Below are 16,347 nucleotides of genomic sequence, written 5' to 3' on the forward strand. Positions count from 1 at the left end.
CAGAGAGATCAAAATCTGAAAACATGATTGAGTAAAAAATCAACAGAGTAAGAGTCACACTGAGGTATCAGGCCTGGGTGAACAACGTGCATGCAGAAACAGAGCAAAGATTAAGGACCAATGAGTGGGAAGACAAGATGGGCCTTGGCAGATCCAGGGGGCATCCTGTACAGTGAGAGGAGGAAGCCACTGGGGTGTCTGAATCCCTCCATCTGACCCAGACCCTGCCCAGGGACAGACTTAAGAGAATCCAGGACCAAGGCTTGGTTAGGACAGTGTATGTGTTTCGAAGTACAGAGATATATTTGACACATTTCTCCAGATGAAGACTACTGATTATTGACACTATATACCTGACCTGAAAAAGCTCAGTTTTGTTCATTCCAAAGATCTAAATGTGAAGAAGTAGAACTTCCAAAGCAAACTTTGTGATGAAGTTAGAAGATGTGAGATACCAAGGAAAAAAATTCATTTCCTGGAGAATGAGATGCAAAAAAAAAAAAAAAAGGATGGGAATACAATGTAGCACATCCTTCTGGAGAGGACTTTGTCCATATCTAACAAAACCATACCTTTTGACCCTGCCATCCCACTTCCAGTAATCTATCCTGGAGAAAGGGCTGCAACAATATGAAAATAAATATACACAAGATTTGTAGGTTTGTTCCTTTCAGCATTGTTTGTAATTGCAAAATACTGAAAACAATCTAAATGTCCATACATAGAAAAGTGGTTAAAAAAACTCTGGCATATCCACACAGTGGTGTAAGCAGCTACAAAAGAATACAAAAGCTTTCTGTGAATTTATATGCACAGCTTTCTATATATCTGTACTGTGAGAAATTTCATCTTAGAAAAATGTGTGTAATAAAACATACATGTATCTGTTCGTCTGTGGGAAGGAAATACAAGAAGAATAAACTGGGAACTAACAAAAGTGGGTGGCTGTATAGCATGAGTGGGAATGGTGTGGATAGAATAGAATGAAAGGTGATGTTGGAATAGAATAGTAAACTGAAGAAGTGGCATTTCTCTGAGTACATCTTTTTGGAAAGTTATGACTCTTATGAACCATGTTTCTCACACTCAGAATATAAATTATTCAAATCAATCAATGTGATAAAGGCAAATTTGAGTGCAAGCAGGAACAAATAACCCTGACTGTATTATAAATGAATAAGTTAACCACACTGGAGAAGGTGGAGAAAGAAAGAACTAATCTAATCAACTTTGGAATGCAGTGTTCTGACTATATACGTAAGGTTAAAGACAAAAAGAAATATACACTGATAACATACTCTGGATAGTAAATTTACTTATCACAGAGGTATGTATCAGCAATTTTGAAACTACTTTATGTATCTATGTACTAAGATGGAACATATAAGCAAATTTATTATGGATAATGAGAGCCAGGTCTCTCATGTCAAGAGAAATTAGTTAAAAATAAAGAAAGAGAAAAGCTTGAATAAACCTTATTGTATTTTATTGGTATGGGAAATATCAGCAGGAAATCAAGGTTATATGTAGAAATGGATAAAGAATAAATATAGATATGCATATTCATGTTAGTATATATAAATGTATTTCTTCTTAACTCTGCCCTCTGAGAGAGGCTAGAAGTAATGCACACACCTAGTGTGACATCTTCATGTATAATTTTGTTATCCAACATAAGGAATCAGGCAATACTGGAGAAATGTTTAATTTCAGTGTTGAAGCAAGGCAGATTCTAGATGGGCCTAGGATGTCTTGTGGTGTCAGAAAGTAAGGAAGTGCTCAAAACATGATGGGAGCATGCCCAAAATAGCCAAGAACCTGCTTGAAGAAGCTCTAAATGAACAAATATAGGACAAGTTGAGCAAAATAAATAAATAATGATAATAAAATATTAAACCCCACAGAATTAAACAATACTTGAGCCCATACTAAATTAACTAAGTAATTGAATGAATAAATACTTAAATGTAGGAGAAGGGACACCCTCTTCCCTAAAATGAACTTGAATCAATAAATGTAGATGAAATGATCAGAATAAAAATCATCTTTAGACAAACACCACAGTAATAATTTTTCAAGCAAGAATCACCAAGGTATGCTAAAAGTAGCAGCTTTAAAAATTGATATTAGGGCTTCCCTGGTGGCGCAGTGGTTGAGAGTCCGCCTGCCGATGCGGGGGACGCAGGTTCATGCCCCGGTCCGGGAGGATCCCACATGCCGCGGAGTGGCTGGGCCTGTGGGCCATGGCCACTGAGCCTGCACGACTGGAGTCTGTGCTCCACAACGGGAGAGGCTACAGCAGTGACAGGCCCGCGTACTGCAAACCAAACAAACAAACATTGATGTTAAAGTATGATGACAATGCACTCTCATAGTATGAGTATTTCCCCAAATAGTACTTTTTAATTAGAAAGAAGTAAATGATAACTTTACAGTGAGGAAACGTGACAGACACCACCTTAACCTGTGATTAAAGTTACAGTCAAAACTTCACAGTAAATCACATTAACAAATCATTTGCACAATGTACTGAACATGGAAGAACATCACTTCCAAGTCATTCTTGCCAAAAATGTGTATCTTCAATCAAATCATGGGGAAACATCAGAAATACCCAAATCAGAGATTTTCTACAAAGTGGTTGACCAGTACTCTTCCAAAATGTCAAAGTCAAGAAAGACCATGTAAAAGTGAGAAACTGTCAAAGAGGAGAGAAGACTAAGGAAACCTAATGACTAAATGCAATGAGGGTCCTGGACTGGATTGTAGGAGCAAAAAGGACATTACTGGGGAAAGTTGTGAAATGCAAATAAGGTGTACAGATTGGTTAAAGGTATTGTATCAACTTTAAAATCCTGTTTCAATTATTGTTTTATCACAGGCAACAAAAGCAAAAATAGAATAGTGGGACCACATCAAAGTAAAAATCTTCTGTACAGGAAAGGAAACAATTAACAAAGTGGAAAGGCCTCCTAAAGAATGGGAGATATTTTAGCTAGCAAAACAGATAGCATCTTTGATCTGATCTGCATTAAAAATTCTCAATTTCAGAAAACTTACCCATTTTCTTTAGCCAGGCTTTTATTCTGGATACCTATCTGTCAATTCTTTAAATCCAAGATTAAATGCCACACCCCCTTACTCATCACTTCAAAGTCCAGAACAAATTCTCTTAAAACTACTTTAGCCTACATTGGCTTCTCTGTTCTTGATACTTCAGAGTTTGTCTCACACAATTTTTCACTCAGTTTCATCCTCCCTATATTTTTCTCTTGTTTCAGAAATGCAGTCTTTTCCTTTAAATTTCTAGCTCTTTGAGGTCAGAGACCCTATCTTATGTCTTCCTTAGTCTCCACAGTGTCTTATACAGTTCTAGACATATATTAAGTGCTCAATAAAGACTTGAATTTTTAAAAAAAAAAAAAAGAATGGGAGAAAATATTTGCATACCATGTATCTGATAAGGAGTTAATTTCCAAACTATGCAAAAAACTTCAACTCAGTATCAAAAAAACAAGCAAACAAATAACACCATTAAAAAATGACAAAGGACTTGAATAGGCATTTCTCTGAAGAAGACAGAAATGGCCAACAGGTATATGAAAAGATCCTCAACATCATTAATCATCAGGGAAATGCAAATTAAAAACCACAGTGACATATCACATCTCACCAGTTAGGATGGCCATTATCAAAAAACAGAAGATAAATGTTTTCAAGGATAGAAGAAATAGAAACCTTTGTGTACTGCTGGTGAAAATGCAAAATGGTACAGCCACTATGGAAAACAGTATGCAGGCTCTTCAAAAAATTAAAAATAAAACTATTTCTTCTAGATTTTCCAGTTTGTTGGCATATAATTCTTCATAAAAGTCCTAGGATCCTTTTTATTTCTGTGGAATCAGTTGTATTGTTTCCTTCTTCACTTCTGATTTTTATTATTTGAATCTCCTCTCTTACTTTCTTAGTCTAGCTAAAGGTTTACCAATTTTGTTTGTATTTTCAAAAATAACTCAGTTTTGTTGACATTTTCTATTGTGTTTTCAGTTTCTATTTCATTTATTTCTACTCTGATCTTTGCTATTTCTTTTTGTTCTTCTAACTTTAGGTTTAGTTTGTACTTCTTTTTCTAGTTCTTTGAGGTGTAAAATTAGATTGTTTATTTGAGATATTTTTTCATTTGTCTGCTAATATAGATGTTTATCTGTAAACTTCCCTCTTAGAACTGAATTTGCTATATCCTACTAGTTTTTGTATGTTGTGTTTTCTCTTTGTTTGTCTAAAGATATATATTTTTTAATTTCTCTTTTTGTTCTCTGATTGCAATGGCTAGGACTTCCAAAACTATAATAGTGAATAGTTGAATAATAGTGGCTAGTGTGGATATCCTGTCTTGTTCCTGATCTTAGAAGAAATGCTTGCAGTTTTTTACCATTGACAATGATGTTTGCTGTGGGTTTGTCGTATATGGCCTTTATTATGTTGAGGTAGGTTCCCTCTATGCGCACTTTCTGGAGAGTTTTTGTCATAAATGGCTGTTGAATTTTGCCCAAAGCTTTTTCTGCATCTATTGAGATTATCATATGGTTTTTATTCTTTAATTTGTTGATGTGGTGTATCACACTGATTGATTTGCAGATATTGAAAAATTCTTCCAGCCCTGGGATAAATCCCACTTGATCATGGTGTATGATCCTTTCAATGTGTTGTTGGATTCTGTTTGCTAGTATTTTGTTGAGGATACTTATGTCTATGTTGATCAGTGATATTGGCCTGTAATTTTCTTTTTTTTGACATCTTTGTCTGGTTTTGGTATCAGGGTTATTGTGGCCTCTTAGAATGAGCTTGAGAGTGTTCCTTCCTCTGCAAATTTTTGGAAGAGTTTGAGAACGGTAGGTGTTAGCTCTTTTTTAAATGTTTGATAGAATTAGCCTGAGAAGCTGTCTGGTCCTGGACTTCTGTTTGTTGGAAGATTTTTAAACACAGTTTCAATTTCAGTACGTGTGATTGGTTTGTTCATATTTTCTGTATCTTCCTGGTTCAGTCTTGGAAGATTGTACCTTTCTAAGAATTTGTCCATTTCTTCCAGGTTGTCCATTTTACTGGCATACAGTTGCTTGTAGTAATCTCTTATGATCCTTTGTATTTCTGGGGTATCCGTTGTAACTTCTCCTTTTTCATTTCTAATTTTATTGAATTGAGTCCTCTCCCTTTTTTTCTTGATCAGTCTGGCTAAAGGTTTATCAATTTTGTTTATCTTCTCAAAGAACCAGCTTTTAGTTTCATTGATCTTTACTACTGATTTCTTTATCTCTATTTCATTTATTTCTGCTCTGACTTTATAATTTCTTTCCTTCTACTAACTTTGGCTTTTGGAAAAGAAGAAGTAAAACTGTCACTGTTTGCTGATGACACGGTACTATACATTAAAAAAACCCTAAAGATGTTACCAGAAAACTACTAGAGCTCATCAATGAATTTGGTAAAGTTGCAGGATACAAAATTAATTCACAGAAATCTCTTGCAGTCCTATACACTAACAACGAAAGAACAGAAAGAGATATCACAAAACAATCCCATTTACCATCGCATCAACAAGAATAAAATACATAGGAATAAATCTACCTAGGGAGGCAAAAGACCTGTACTCAGAAAACTATAAGATATTGGTGAAAGAAATCAAAGATGACACAAACAGTTGGAAAGATATACCATGTTCATGGATTGGAAGAATCAATATTATGAAAATGACTATACTACCCAAAGCAATCTACAGATTCAATGCAATCCCTATCAGATTACCAATGGTATTTTTCAGAGAATTAGAACAAATAATTTTACAATTTGTATGGAAACACAAAAGACCCTGAATAGCCAAGGCAATCTTGAGGAAGAAAAACAAGCTGGAGGAATCAGGCTTCCTGACTTCAGACTATACCACAAAGCTAAAGTCATCAAAACAGTATGGTACTGGCACAAAAACAAAAATATAGATTAATGGAACAGGATAGAAAGTCCAGATATAAACCCATGCACCTATGGTCACCTAATCTGTGACAAAGGAGGCAAGAATATACAATGGAGAAAAGACAGTCTCTTCAATAAGCGGTGCTGGGAAAACTGGACAGCTACATGTAAAAGAATGAAATTAGAACACTCCCTAACACCATACACAAAAATAAACTCAAAATGGATTAAAGACCTAAATGTAAGGCTGGATACTATAAAGCTCTTAGAGGGAAACATAGGCAGAACACTCTCTGACATAAATCACAGCAATATCTTTCTCAGTCTACCTCTACCTCCCATTAAAAACAAAAATAAACAAATGGGACCTAATTAAACTTAAAAACTTTTGCACAGACTTGGGAGCACCCCCCTTGCCAGCCCCTCCTCGGGAGAAGGGCTTCACACCAAGCTGACACACTTTGTCCCTGCACAGCCCCCGTCCACCACCCTGTGGCTGCCCCACTGGCCGAAAAGTTTCTCCAGGTGCGGAATTCCGGGCTTGGCTACCACCAGCATGGAGTGTGAGCACCAGTCTGGAGCCAGCCTGCCTGATGCCTTGGAGCAACAGATATGTCAGAAACTGAAGCAAGAAAGTACTCGGCAGAGGGCAGAGTCAAGATGGCAGACTAGGAGGATGCAGAATTTGTGTCTCTGCACAACTAGGGCACCTACCAGGCACTGGTGGGGGACCACGGACAACTAATGGGTTGGGAGGAACCCCCAGCGACTGGGTAGGACGTGGGATGTGGGGAAAGTGAAGGGGGAGGAGAAGTGGAGGCAGGATGGGACTGGTGCCCTGAGGGGCGGCTGGGGGTGGGGGGAAGGGATCCCACGCCCAAAGTGGGAATTGGTGGACCACTGGGAGGGCAGAGGATCAAAGGGAGTGTGGCCAGGTTCCCCCTGTACACTTGGCCCCTGGGAGCCTGTTGAGATCCCAGGCCTGATCCTCTGCCCAACAAGGCCCCCTCCAGCCACATGGGTCCTGAGGGAGTGGGAGGGAGGGAAAGGGGAGCAAAAGTAAAGGCCAGACCTACAGTACGAGCACCCCTGAGGGGTGGCTGGGGGAGGGAAGGAGTTCCTACCCCAAGTGGGACCCACCCATAGTTAGGGGTCCAGCAGCGATGGGGGAGATGGTGGGGGGGTGGTGCCGAGGAATGGAAGGGAATGCGGCCAGCACTTTACCGGTCCACTTAGGCACTGGTGAGCCTGTTAGCCTCCGAGCCTAATCCTCTGCCCTTGGACCCTCCCTCCTGCCGCACAGAGCCCAAGCCCCGCCCCTACACCCCCACTCAGGGCCCTACCTCTACACTTGGAGACCCCCTCTGAGACCCCCTCCAATGCACTGGGCCTAAACCTCACCCACACACCCTCACTCAGGGCCCTACCTCCAAACTCCAGAACGCCACAGTCCAGAGGCCCTCCTTTCCACGCGCTGCCTCTCCCCTTCCACGCAGGTCCTAAGCAGAGGCCCCACCCCACACTTGAATGACACCCCACCTAGGCCCTGCCCCCAAGGCCATTTCCGGCCGCATGGGTCCTGGGCCTAGGCCCCGCCCCAAGCTCAAACGTCACTCCCTCACCTGCCTAGATCCTTCCCCACTCTAAACCCCACCACTGCCTAAGTTCCACCCCTGCCTAAACTCTGCCCCCATAGCCAAGGCTTTTTTTTTTCTTTTTTCCTCTTTTAGATTGGGGTTCTCTTTCACCTTGTTGATTCATTGTTGTTGATTCATTTATATTTTTATTTTTCCTAATAAATCATTTATTTTTCTGATTTTATTTTATTCTTTATGCTTTGTTATTGTTTTCTCCTTTTGGCTTCTTTCCCCTGCCACCCTCCCCCGCCATTTTGTTTTTTTTTTTTCTTTTTTCTGTTATGGTTTTATTTTACCTTGTTGCAGTTGTTTCAGTTATGTTTTTGTTTTTCTTAATATACTTTTTATCTTCCTAATGTTATTTTGTTTCTTATTCTTTGATATTATACTGCTCCTTTTTTTTTTTGCCATGCCACGCAGCTTGCAGGATCTTGGTTCCCAGGCTGGATGTTGGGCCCAAGCTCCTGTGGTGGGAACTCTGAGTCCAAACTGCTGGACTAACAGAGAACCTCAGACCCCAGGGATTATTAATCAGAGTAAGGCCTCCTGGAGGTCCTAGTCTCAGCACCAAGACCCAACTGTATCCAACTGCCTGCAAACTCCAATACTGGACGCCTCAGGCCAAACAACCAGTAAGACAGGAATACAGCCCCACCTATCAAAAAAAAAAATTAAACGAAAAAAATATGTTAAAGACGAAGGAGCAAGGTAAAAACCTACAAGACCAAATAAATGAAGACAAAATAGGCAACTTACCTGAAAAAAGAATTCAGAGTAATGATAGTAAAAATGATCCAAAGTCTCGGAAACACAATGGAGAAAATACAAGAAACATTTAACAAGGATCTAGAAGAACTAAAGGGAAAAACAATTTTTTTTGATGATGAGCAACATCAATGATGTTGATGAACAACACAATAACTGAAATTAAAAATACTCTAGAAGGAAATCAATAGCACAATTACTGAGGCAGAAGAACGGATAAGTGAACTGGAAGATAAAATGGTGGAAATAACTGCCAGGGAGCAGAATTAAGAAAAAAGAATGAAAAGAACTGAGGACAGTCTCAGAGACCTCTGGGGGGAATATTAAACACACCAACATTAAGATTATAGGGGTCCCAGAATACGAAGAGAAAAAGAAAGGGTCTGAGAAAATATTTGAAGAGAATAGAGTTGAAAATTTCCCTAACATGGGAAAGGAAATAGTCAATCAAGTCCAGGAAGCACAGAGAGTCCCATACAGGATACATCCAAGGAGAAACACACCAAGACACATATTAATCAAACTATCAAAAATTAAATACAAAAAAAAATCTTAAAAGCAGCAAGGGAAAAGCAACAAATAACATACAAGGGAATCCCCATGAGGTTAAAAGCTGATCTTTCAGCAGAAACTCTGCAAGCCAGAAGGAGGGGCAGGACATATTCAAAGTGATGAAAGGTAAAATCCTACAACCAAGATTACTTTACCCAGCAAGGATCTTATTCAGATTCAACGGAGAAATTAAAACCTTTACAAACAAGCAAAAGTTAAGAGAATTCAGCACCACCAAACCAGCTTTACAAGAAATACTAAATGAACTGCTCTAAGCAGGAAGCACAAGAGAAAGAAAAGACCTACCAAAAAAACCCCAAAACAATTAAGAAAATGGTAATAGGAACATACATATCGATAATTACCTTAAATGTAAATGGATTAAGTGCTCCAACCAAAAGACATAGACTGGCTGAATGGATACAAAAACAAGACCCATATGTATGCTGTGTACAAGAGACCCACTTCAGACCTAGGGACACATACAGACTGAAAGTGAGAGGATGGAAAAAGACATTCCATGCAAATGGAAATCAGAAGAAAGCTGGAGAAGCAATTCTCATATCAGACAAAATAGACCTTAAAATAAAGACTATTACAAGAGACAAAGAAGGACACTACATAATGATCAAGGGATCAATCCAAGAAGAAGACATAACAATTGCAAATATGTATGCACCCAACATAGGAGAACCTCAATACATAAGGCAAATGCTAACAGCCATAAAAGGGGAAATCAACAGTAACACAATAATAGTAGGAGACTTTAACACCCCACACAACACAAAACCTATGGGATACAGCAAAAGCAGTTCTAAGAGGGATGTTAATAGCAATATAATCTTACCTCAAGAAACAAGAAAATTCTCAAATAAACAATCTAACCTTATACCTAAAGCAACTAGAGAAAGAAGAACAAAAAGAAAACCCCAAAGTTAGCAGCAAGAAAGAAATCATAAAGATCAGATTAGAAATAAATGAAAAAGAAATGAAGGAAACAGTAGCAAAGAGCAATAAAACTAAAAGCTGGTTCTTTGAGAAGATAAACAAAATTGATAAACCATTAGCCAGACTCATCAAGAAAAAATGGGAGAAGACTCAAATCAACAGATTAGAAATGAAAAAGAAGTAAAAATTGACACTGCAGAAATACAAAGGATCATGAGAGATTACTACAAGCAACTAATGCCAGTAAAATGGACAACTGGGAAGAAATGGACAAATTCTTAGAAAAGTACAGCTTTCTGAGACTGAACCAGGAAGAAATAGAAAATATAAACAGACCAATCACAAGCACTGAAATTGAAACCATGATTAAAAATCTTCCAAAAAAAGCCCAGGACCAGGTGGATTCATAGGTGAATTCTATCAAATATTTAGAGAAGACCTAACACCTGTTATTCACAAACTCTTCTAAAATATAGCAGAGGGAGGAAGAATCCCAAACTCATTCTATGAGGCCACCATCGCCCTGATACCAAAACGAGACAAGGATGTCACAAAAAAAGAAAACTACAGGCCAATATCACTGATGAACACAGATGCAAAAATCCTCGACAAAATACTAGCAAACAGAATCCAACAGCACATTAAAAGGATCATGCACCATGATCAGGTACTGTTGACTCCAGGAATGCAAGGATTCTTCAATATACGCAAATCAATCAATGTGATATACCATATTAACAAATTGAGGATACAAACTATATGACCATCTCAATAGAGGCAGAAAAAACTTTCAACAAAATTCAACACCAATTTATGATAAAAACTCTCCAGAAAGTAGGCAAAGAGGGAAACTACGTCAACATAATAAAGGCCATATACAACAAACCCACAGCAAACATCATTCTCAATGGTGAAAAACTGATAGCATTTCCTCTAAGATCAGGAAGAAGAGAAGATTGCCCACTCTCACCACTATTATTCAACATAGTTCTGGAAGTTTTAGCCACAGCAGAGAAGAAAAAGAAAGAAAAGGAATGCAAACTGTTTGCACATGACATGATACTATACATAGAGAATCCTAAAGATGCTACCAGAAAATACTAGAGCTAATTAATGAATTTGGTAGAGCAGCAGGATACAGAATTAATGTACAGAAAACTCTTGCATTGCTATACACTAATGATGAAAAATCTGAAAGAGAAATTAAGGAAACACTCCCATTTACCATTGCAACAAAAAGAATAAAATACCTAAGAATAAACCTACCTAAGGAGACAAAAGAACTGTATGCAGAAAACTATAAGACACTGATGAAAGAAATTAAAGATGATACAAGCAGATAGACATACCATGTTCTTGGATTGGAAGAATCAACATTGTGAAAATAACTATACTACCCAAAGCAATCTACAGATTCATTGCAATCCCTATCAAATTACCAATGGCATTTTTCACAGAACTAGAACAAAAAAAATTCACAATTTGTATGGAAACACCAAAGACCCCGAATAGAAAAAGCAATCTTGAGAACAAAAAACGGAGCTGGAGGAATCAGGCTCCCTGACCTCAGACTATACTACAAAGCTACAGTAATCAAGACAGTATGGTACTGGCACAAAAACAGAAAGATAGATCAATGGAACAGGATAGAAAGCCCAGAGATAAACCCACGCACATATGGTCACCTTATCTTTGATAAAGGAGGCAGGAATGTACAGTGGAGAAAGGACAGCCTCTTCAATAAGTGGTGCTGGGAAAACTGGACAGGTACATCTAAAAGTATGAGATTAGATCACTCCCTAACACCATACACAAAAATAAGCTCAAAATGGATTAAAGACCTAAATGTAAGGCCAGAAACTATCAAACTCTTAGAGGAAAACATAGGCAGAACACTCTATGACATAAATCACAGCAAGATCCTTTTTGACACGCCTCCTGGAGAAATGGAAATAAAAACAAAAATAAACAAATGGGACCTAATGAAACTGCAAAGCTTTTGTACAGCAAAGGAAACCATAAACAAGACCAAAAGACAACCCTCAGAATGGGAGAAAATATTTGCAAATGAAGCAACTGACAAAGGATGAATCTCCAATATTTACAAGCAGCTCATGCAGCTCAATAACAAAAAAACAAACAACCCAATCCAAAAATGGGCAGCATACCTAAATAGACATTTCTCCAAAGAAGATATATAGACTGCCAACAAACACATGAAAGAATTCTCAACATCATTAATCATTAGGGAAATGCAAATCAAACTACAATGAGATATCATCTCACACCAGTCAGAATGGCCATCATCAAAAAATCTAGAAAGAATAAATGCTGGAGAGGGTGTGGAAAAAGGGAACACTCTTGCACTGCTGGTGGGAATGTGAATTGGTACAGCCACTATGGAGAACAGTATGGAGGTTCCTTAAAAAACTACAAATAGAACTACCATACGACCCAGCAATCCCACTACCGGTCATATACCCTGAGAAAACCATAATTCAAAAAGAGTCATGTACCAAAATGTTCATTGCAGCTCTACTTACAATAGCCAGGAGATGGGAACAACCTAAGTGTCCATGATCGGATGAATGGATAAAGAAGATGTGGCACATATATCCAGTGGAATATTACTCAGCCATAAAAAGAAACGAAGTTGAGCTATTTGTAATGAGGTGGATGGACCTAGAGTCTGTCATACAGAGTGAAGTAAGTCAGAAAGAGAAAGACAAATACTGTATGCTAACACATATATATGGAATTTAAGAAAAATAATGTCATGAAAAACCTAGGGGTAAGACAGGAATAAAGACACAGACCTACTAGAGAATGGACTTGAGGATATGGGGGGGGGAAGGGTAAGCTGTGACAAAGCGAGAGAGTGGCATGGACATATATACACTACCAAACGTAAAATAGATAGCTAGTGGGAAGCAGCCGCATAGCACAGGGCGATCAGTTCGGTGCTTTGTGACCACCAAGAGGGGTGGGATAGGGAGTGTGGGAGTGAGGGAGATGCAAGAGGGAAGAGATATGGGAACATATGTATATGTATAACTGTTTCACTTTGTTATAAAGCAGAAACTAACACACCATTGTAAAGCAATTATTCTCCAATAAAGATGTTAAAAAAAAAGAAACATAAAAAAAGAAAAGAAAAGAGGTAAATATTAACTAATCATGGATCAGACCAAAAAATTAAAGGGATAGAGAAATGAAATTTCTTTTCTTCTCCAAGAAGGAGGTAACTTAAAGTTAGATCCAACTGATTCATCTAAAGAATGTTTTCATTTCCTCTAACAGAACAGCCCTGATAACAAAGTTACAAAATTATAATTTTCAGCACCTACATAGAAATGGTCATTGTGATATTGTTTTCTCTTTTTTTGTTAGCCAACCATCAGGCCCAGTAACCTTGCTTTAGCTTCAGTGAAAGCTTCCGGTACTCATCAGCAGTGATGGGTTGTCCATTTGCTTCCAGCTCCAGGGAGAAATCTCTCAGAGTCCACACCAAGTCTGGAAAGAAGCTTACAAAGTCAGCTGAGTCTTTGGCCTCACGTTTACCAGGTGAGGATTTTGCCCTGATTCAATCTGTCAGTTCTGTCACAGAGCTGAGATGTTAACATAGGAAAACTGCAGAAAAGGAGTAGCACCTTTTATGCTGTATTTTCTCCCAAAGCTTATCTAAAATAATTTTTCTTAATTAGTTTATTCATTAATTCATTCCACAAACATTTATTGAAAACTTACTATGGGAGACCTTCAAGATGGCGGAGGAGTAAGACATGGAGGTCACCTTCCTCCCCACAAATACATCAAAAAAACATCTACATGTGGAACAACTCCTACAGAACACTTACTGAATGCTGGCAGAAGACCTCAGACTTCCAAAAGGGCATTAAAATCCCCACGTACCTGGGTCGGGCAAAAGAAAAAAGAAAAAACAGAGAGAAATGAATAGGGACGGACCTGTGCTTCTGGGAGGGAACTGTGAAGGAGGAAAAGTTTCCACACACTAGGAAGCCCCTTCACTTGCAAGGACAGGGAGGGGGAAGCTTCGGAGCCTCGGAGGAGAGCACAGCAACAGGGGTGCAGAGGGCAAAGCAGAGAGATTCCCGCACAGAGGATTGGTGCCGACCAGCACTCACCAGCCCGAGAGGCTTGTCTGCTCACCCACCAGGGCGGGGGGGGGGGGGGGACTGGGAGCTGAGGCTTGGGCTTCAGAGGTCAGACTCCAAGATGACTGGGGTTGGCTGCATGAAGACAGCCTGAAGGGGGCTAGTGTGCCACAGCTAGCCAGGAGGGAGTCCGGGAAAAAGTCTAGACCTGCCGGAGAGGCAAGAAACCATTGTTTCAGGGTGTGCAAGAAGAGGGGCTTCCTGCTCCGTGTACCCACAGATGGCGGAGCAGTGCCTAAGCAAGCTCCAGAGATGGGCACGAACCGCGACTATCATCTGGGACCACACAGACAGGCGTGGACCACTACCACTGCAACTGCTGCCACCAAGAATCCTGTATGCAAGCACAGGTCACTATCCACATCTCCCCTCTTGGGAGCCTGTGCAGCACACCACTGCCAGGGTCCCGTGATCCAGGGCCAACTTCCCTGGGAGAACACACGGCGTGCCTTAGGCTGTTGCAATGCCATGCCGGTCTCTTCCACTGCAGGCACACCCTGCATTCCAATTATGACTACCATACCCCTCCCTCTCCCCGGGCTGAGTGAGCAAGAGACACCTGATCAGCTACTGCTTTAACCCCTTCCTGTCTGGGTGGGGAAAAGATGCCTGAAGGCACCCTACATGCAGAGACAGGGCCAAAACCAAAGCTGAACCATAGGAGCTGTGCAAACAAACAAGAGAAAGGGACATTTCTGCTACAGCCTCAGGAGCAGTGGATTAAATCCCTGCAATCGGCTTGATAAATCCTGCATCTGTGAAATACCTGAATAGAAAATGAATGTTCCCAAAACTGAGGTGGTGGGCTCTGGGAGCAACTATAGACTTGGGGTTGGGGTTTGCTTTGTGTGTTTGATTTGTTTTTGGTGTTATGTTTATCTTAGTTTTTAGGGCTTGTTTTCATTGGTGGGTTTCTTTATTTTTGGGGTTGCTCTCTTCTTTTTTTTTTCTTTTTCCTTGTGTGTGTGTATGTTTCTTTGCATGATTTTGTCTGTTTAGTTTTCTTTAACCATTTTTCCTGGGGTTCTGCCTGTTTGTTTGTTTTTTCCTTTTTATGAGTGTGTGTGTTTCTTTGTGTGATTTTATTTGTTTAGTTTTGCATTTACTGTTTGTTTTGGGGTGCTTTCTGTTATTGTTTTTTCTTCTTCTTTCTTTCTTTCTTTCTTTTCTTCCATGTCATGTGGCTAGCAGGGTCTTGGTGCTCCAGCCAGGTGTTGGGCCTGAGCCTCTGAGGTGGGAGAGCTAAATTCAGGACACTGGACCACCAGAGACCTCCCGGCCCCACTTAATATCAATTGGCGAGAGCTCTCCCAGAGATCTCCATCTCAATGCTAAGACCCAGCTCCACCAAACAACCAGCAAGCTCCACTGCTGGACACCCCATGCCAAACAACTAGCAAGACAGGAACACAAACCCACCCATTAGCAGAGAGGCTGCCTAAAATCATACTACGTTCACAGACACCCCAAAACACACCATCAGATGCAGCCCTGCCCACCAGAAAGACAAGATCCAGCTCCACCCACCAAAACACAGGCACCAGTCCCCCCCACCAGGAAGCCTACACAAGTCACTGAACCAACCTCACCCACTGGGGGCAGACACTAAAAACAATGGGAACTACGAACCCATAGACTGCGAAAAGGAGACCCCAAACACAGTAAGTGAAACAAAATGAGAAGACAGAGAATTATGCAGCAGATGAAGAAGCAAGGTAAAAACCCACCAGACCACACAAATGAGGAAATAGGCAGTCTACCTGAAAAAGAATTCAGAGTAATGATAGTAAAGATGATCCAAAATCTCAGAAATAGAATGGAAAAAATACAAGAAACGTTTAACAAGGACCTAGAAGAACTAAAGAGCAAACAAAGAATGATGAACAACATAGTAAATGGAATTAAAAATTCTCTAGAAGGAATCAATATAGCAGAATAACTGAGACAGAAGAATGGTTAAGTAACCTGGAAGATAAAATAGTGAAAATAACTACCACAGAGCAGAATAAAGAAAAAAGAATGAAAAGAATTGAGGACAGTCTCAGAGACATCTGGGGCAACATTAAATGCACCAACATTCAGATTATAGCAGTCCCAGAATAAGAAGAGAAAAAGAAAGTGTCTAAGAAAATATTTGAAGGACTATAATTGAAAATTTCCCTAACATGGGATAGGAAATAGTCAATCAAGTCCAGGAAGCACAGAGAGTCCCATACAGGATAAATCCAAGGAGAAACATGCCAAGACACATATTAATCAAACTATCAAAAATTAAATACAAAGAAAAAATATTAAAAGAAGCA

Source organism: Lagenorhynchus albirostris, chromosome 2, assembly GCF_949774975.1.
Source record: "Lagenorhynchus albirostris chromosome 2, mLagAlb1.1, whole genome shotgun sequence".
Taxonomy (NCBI): Eukaryota; Metazoa; Chordata; class Mammalia; order Artiodactyla; family Delphinidae; genus Lagenorhynchus; species Lagenorhynchus albirostris.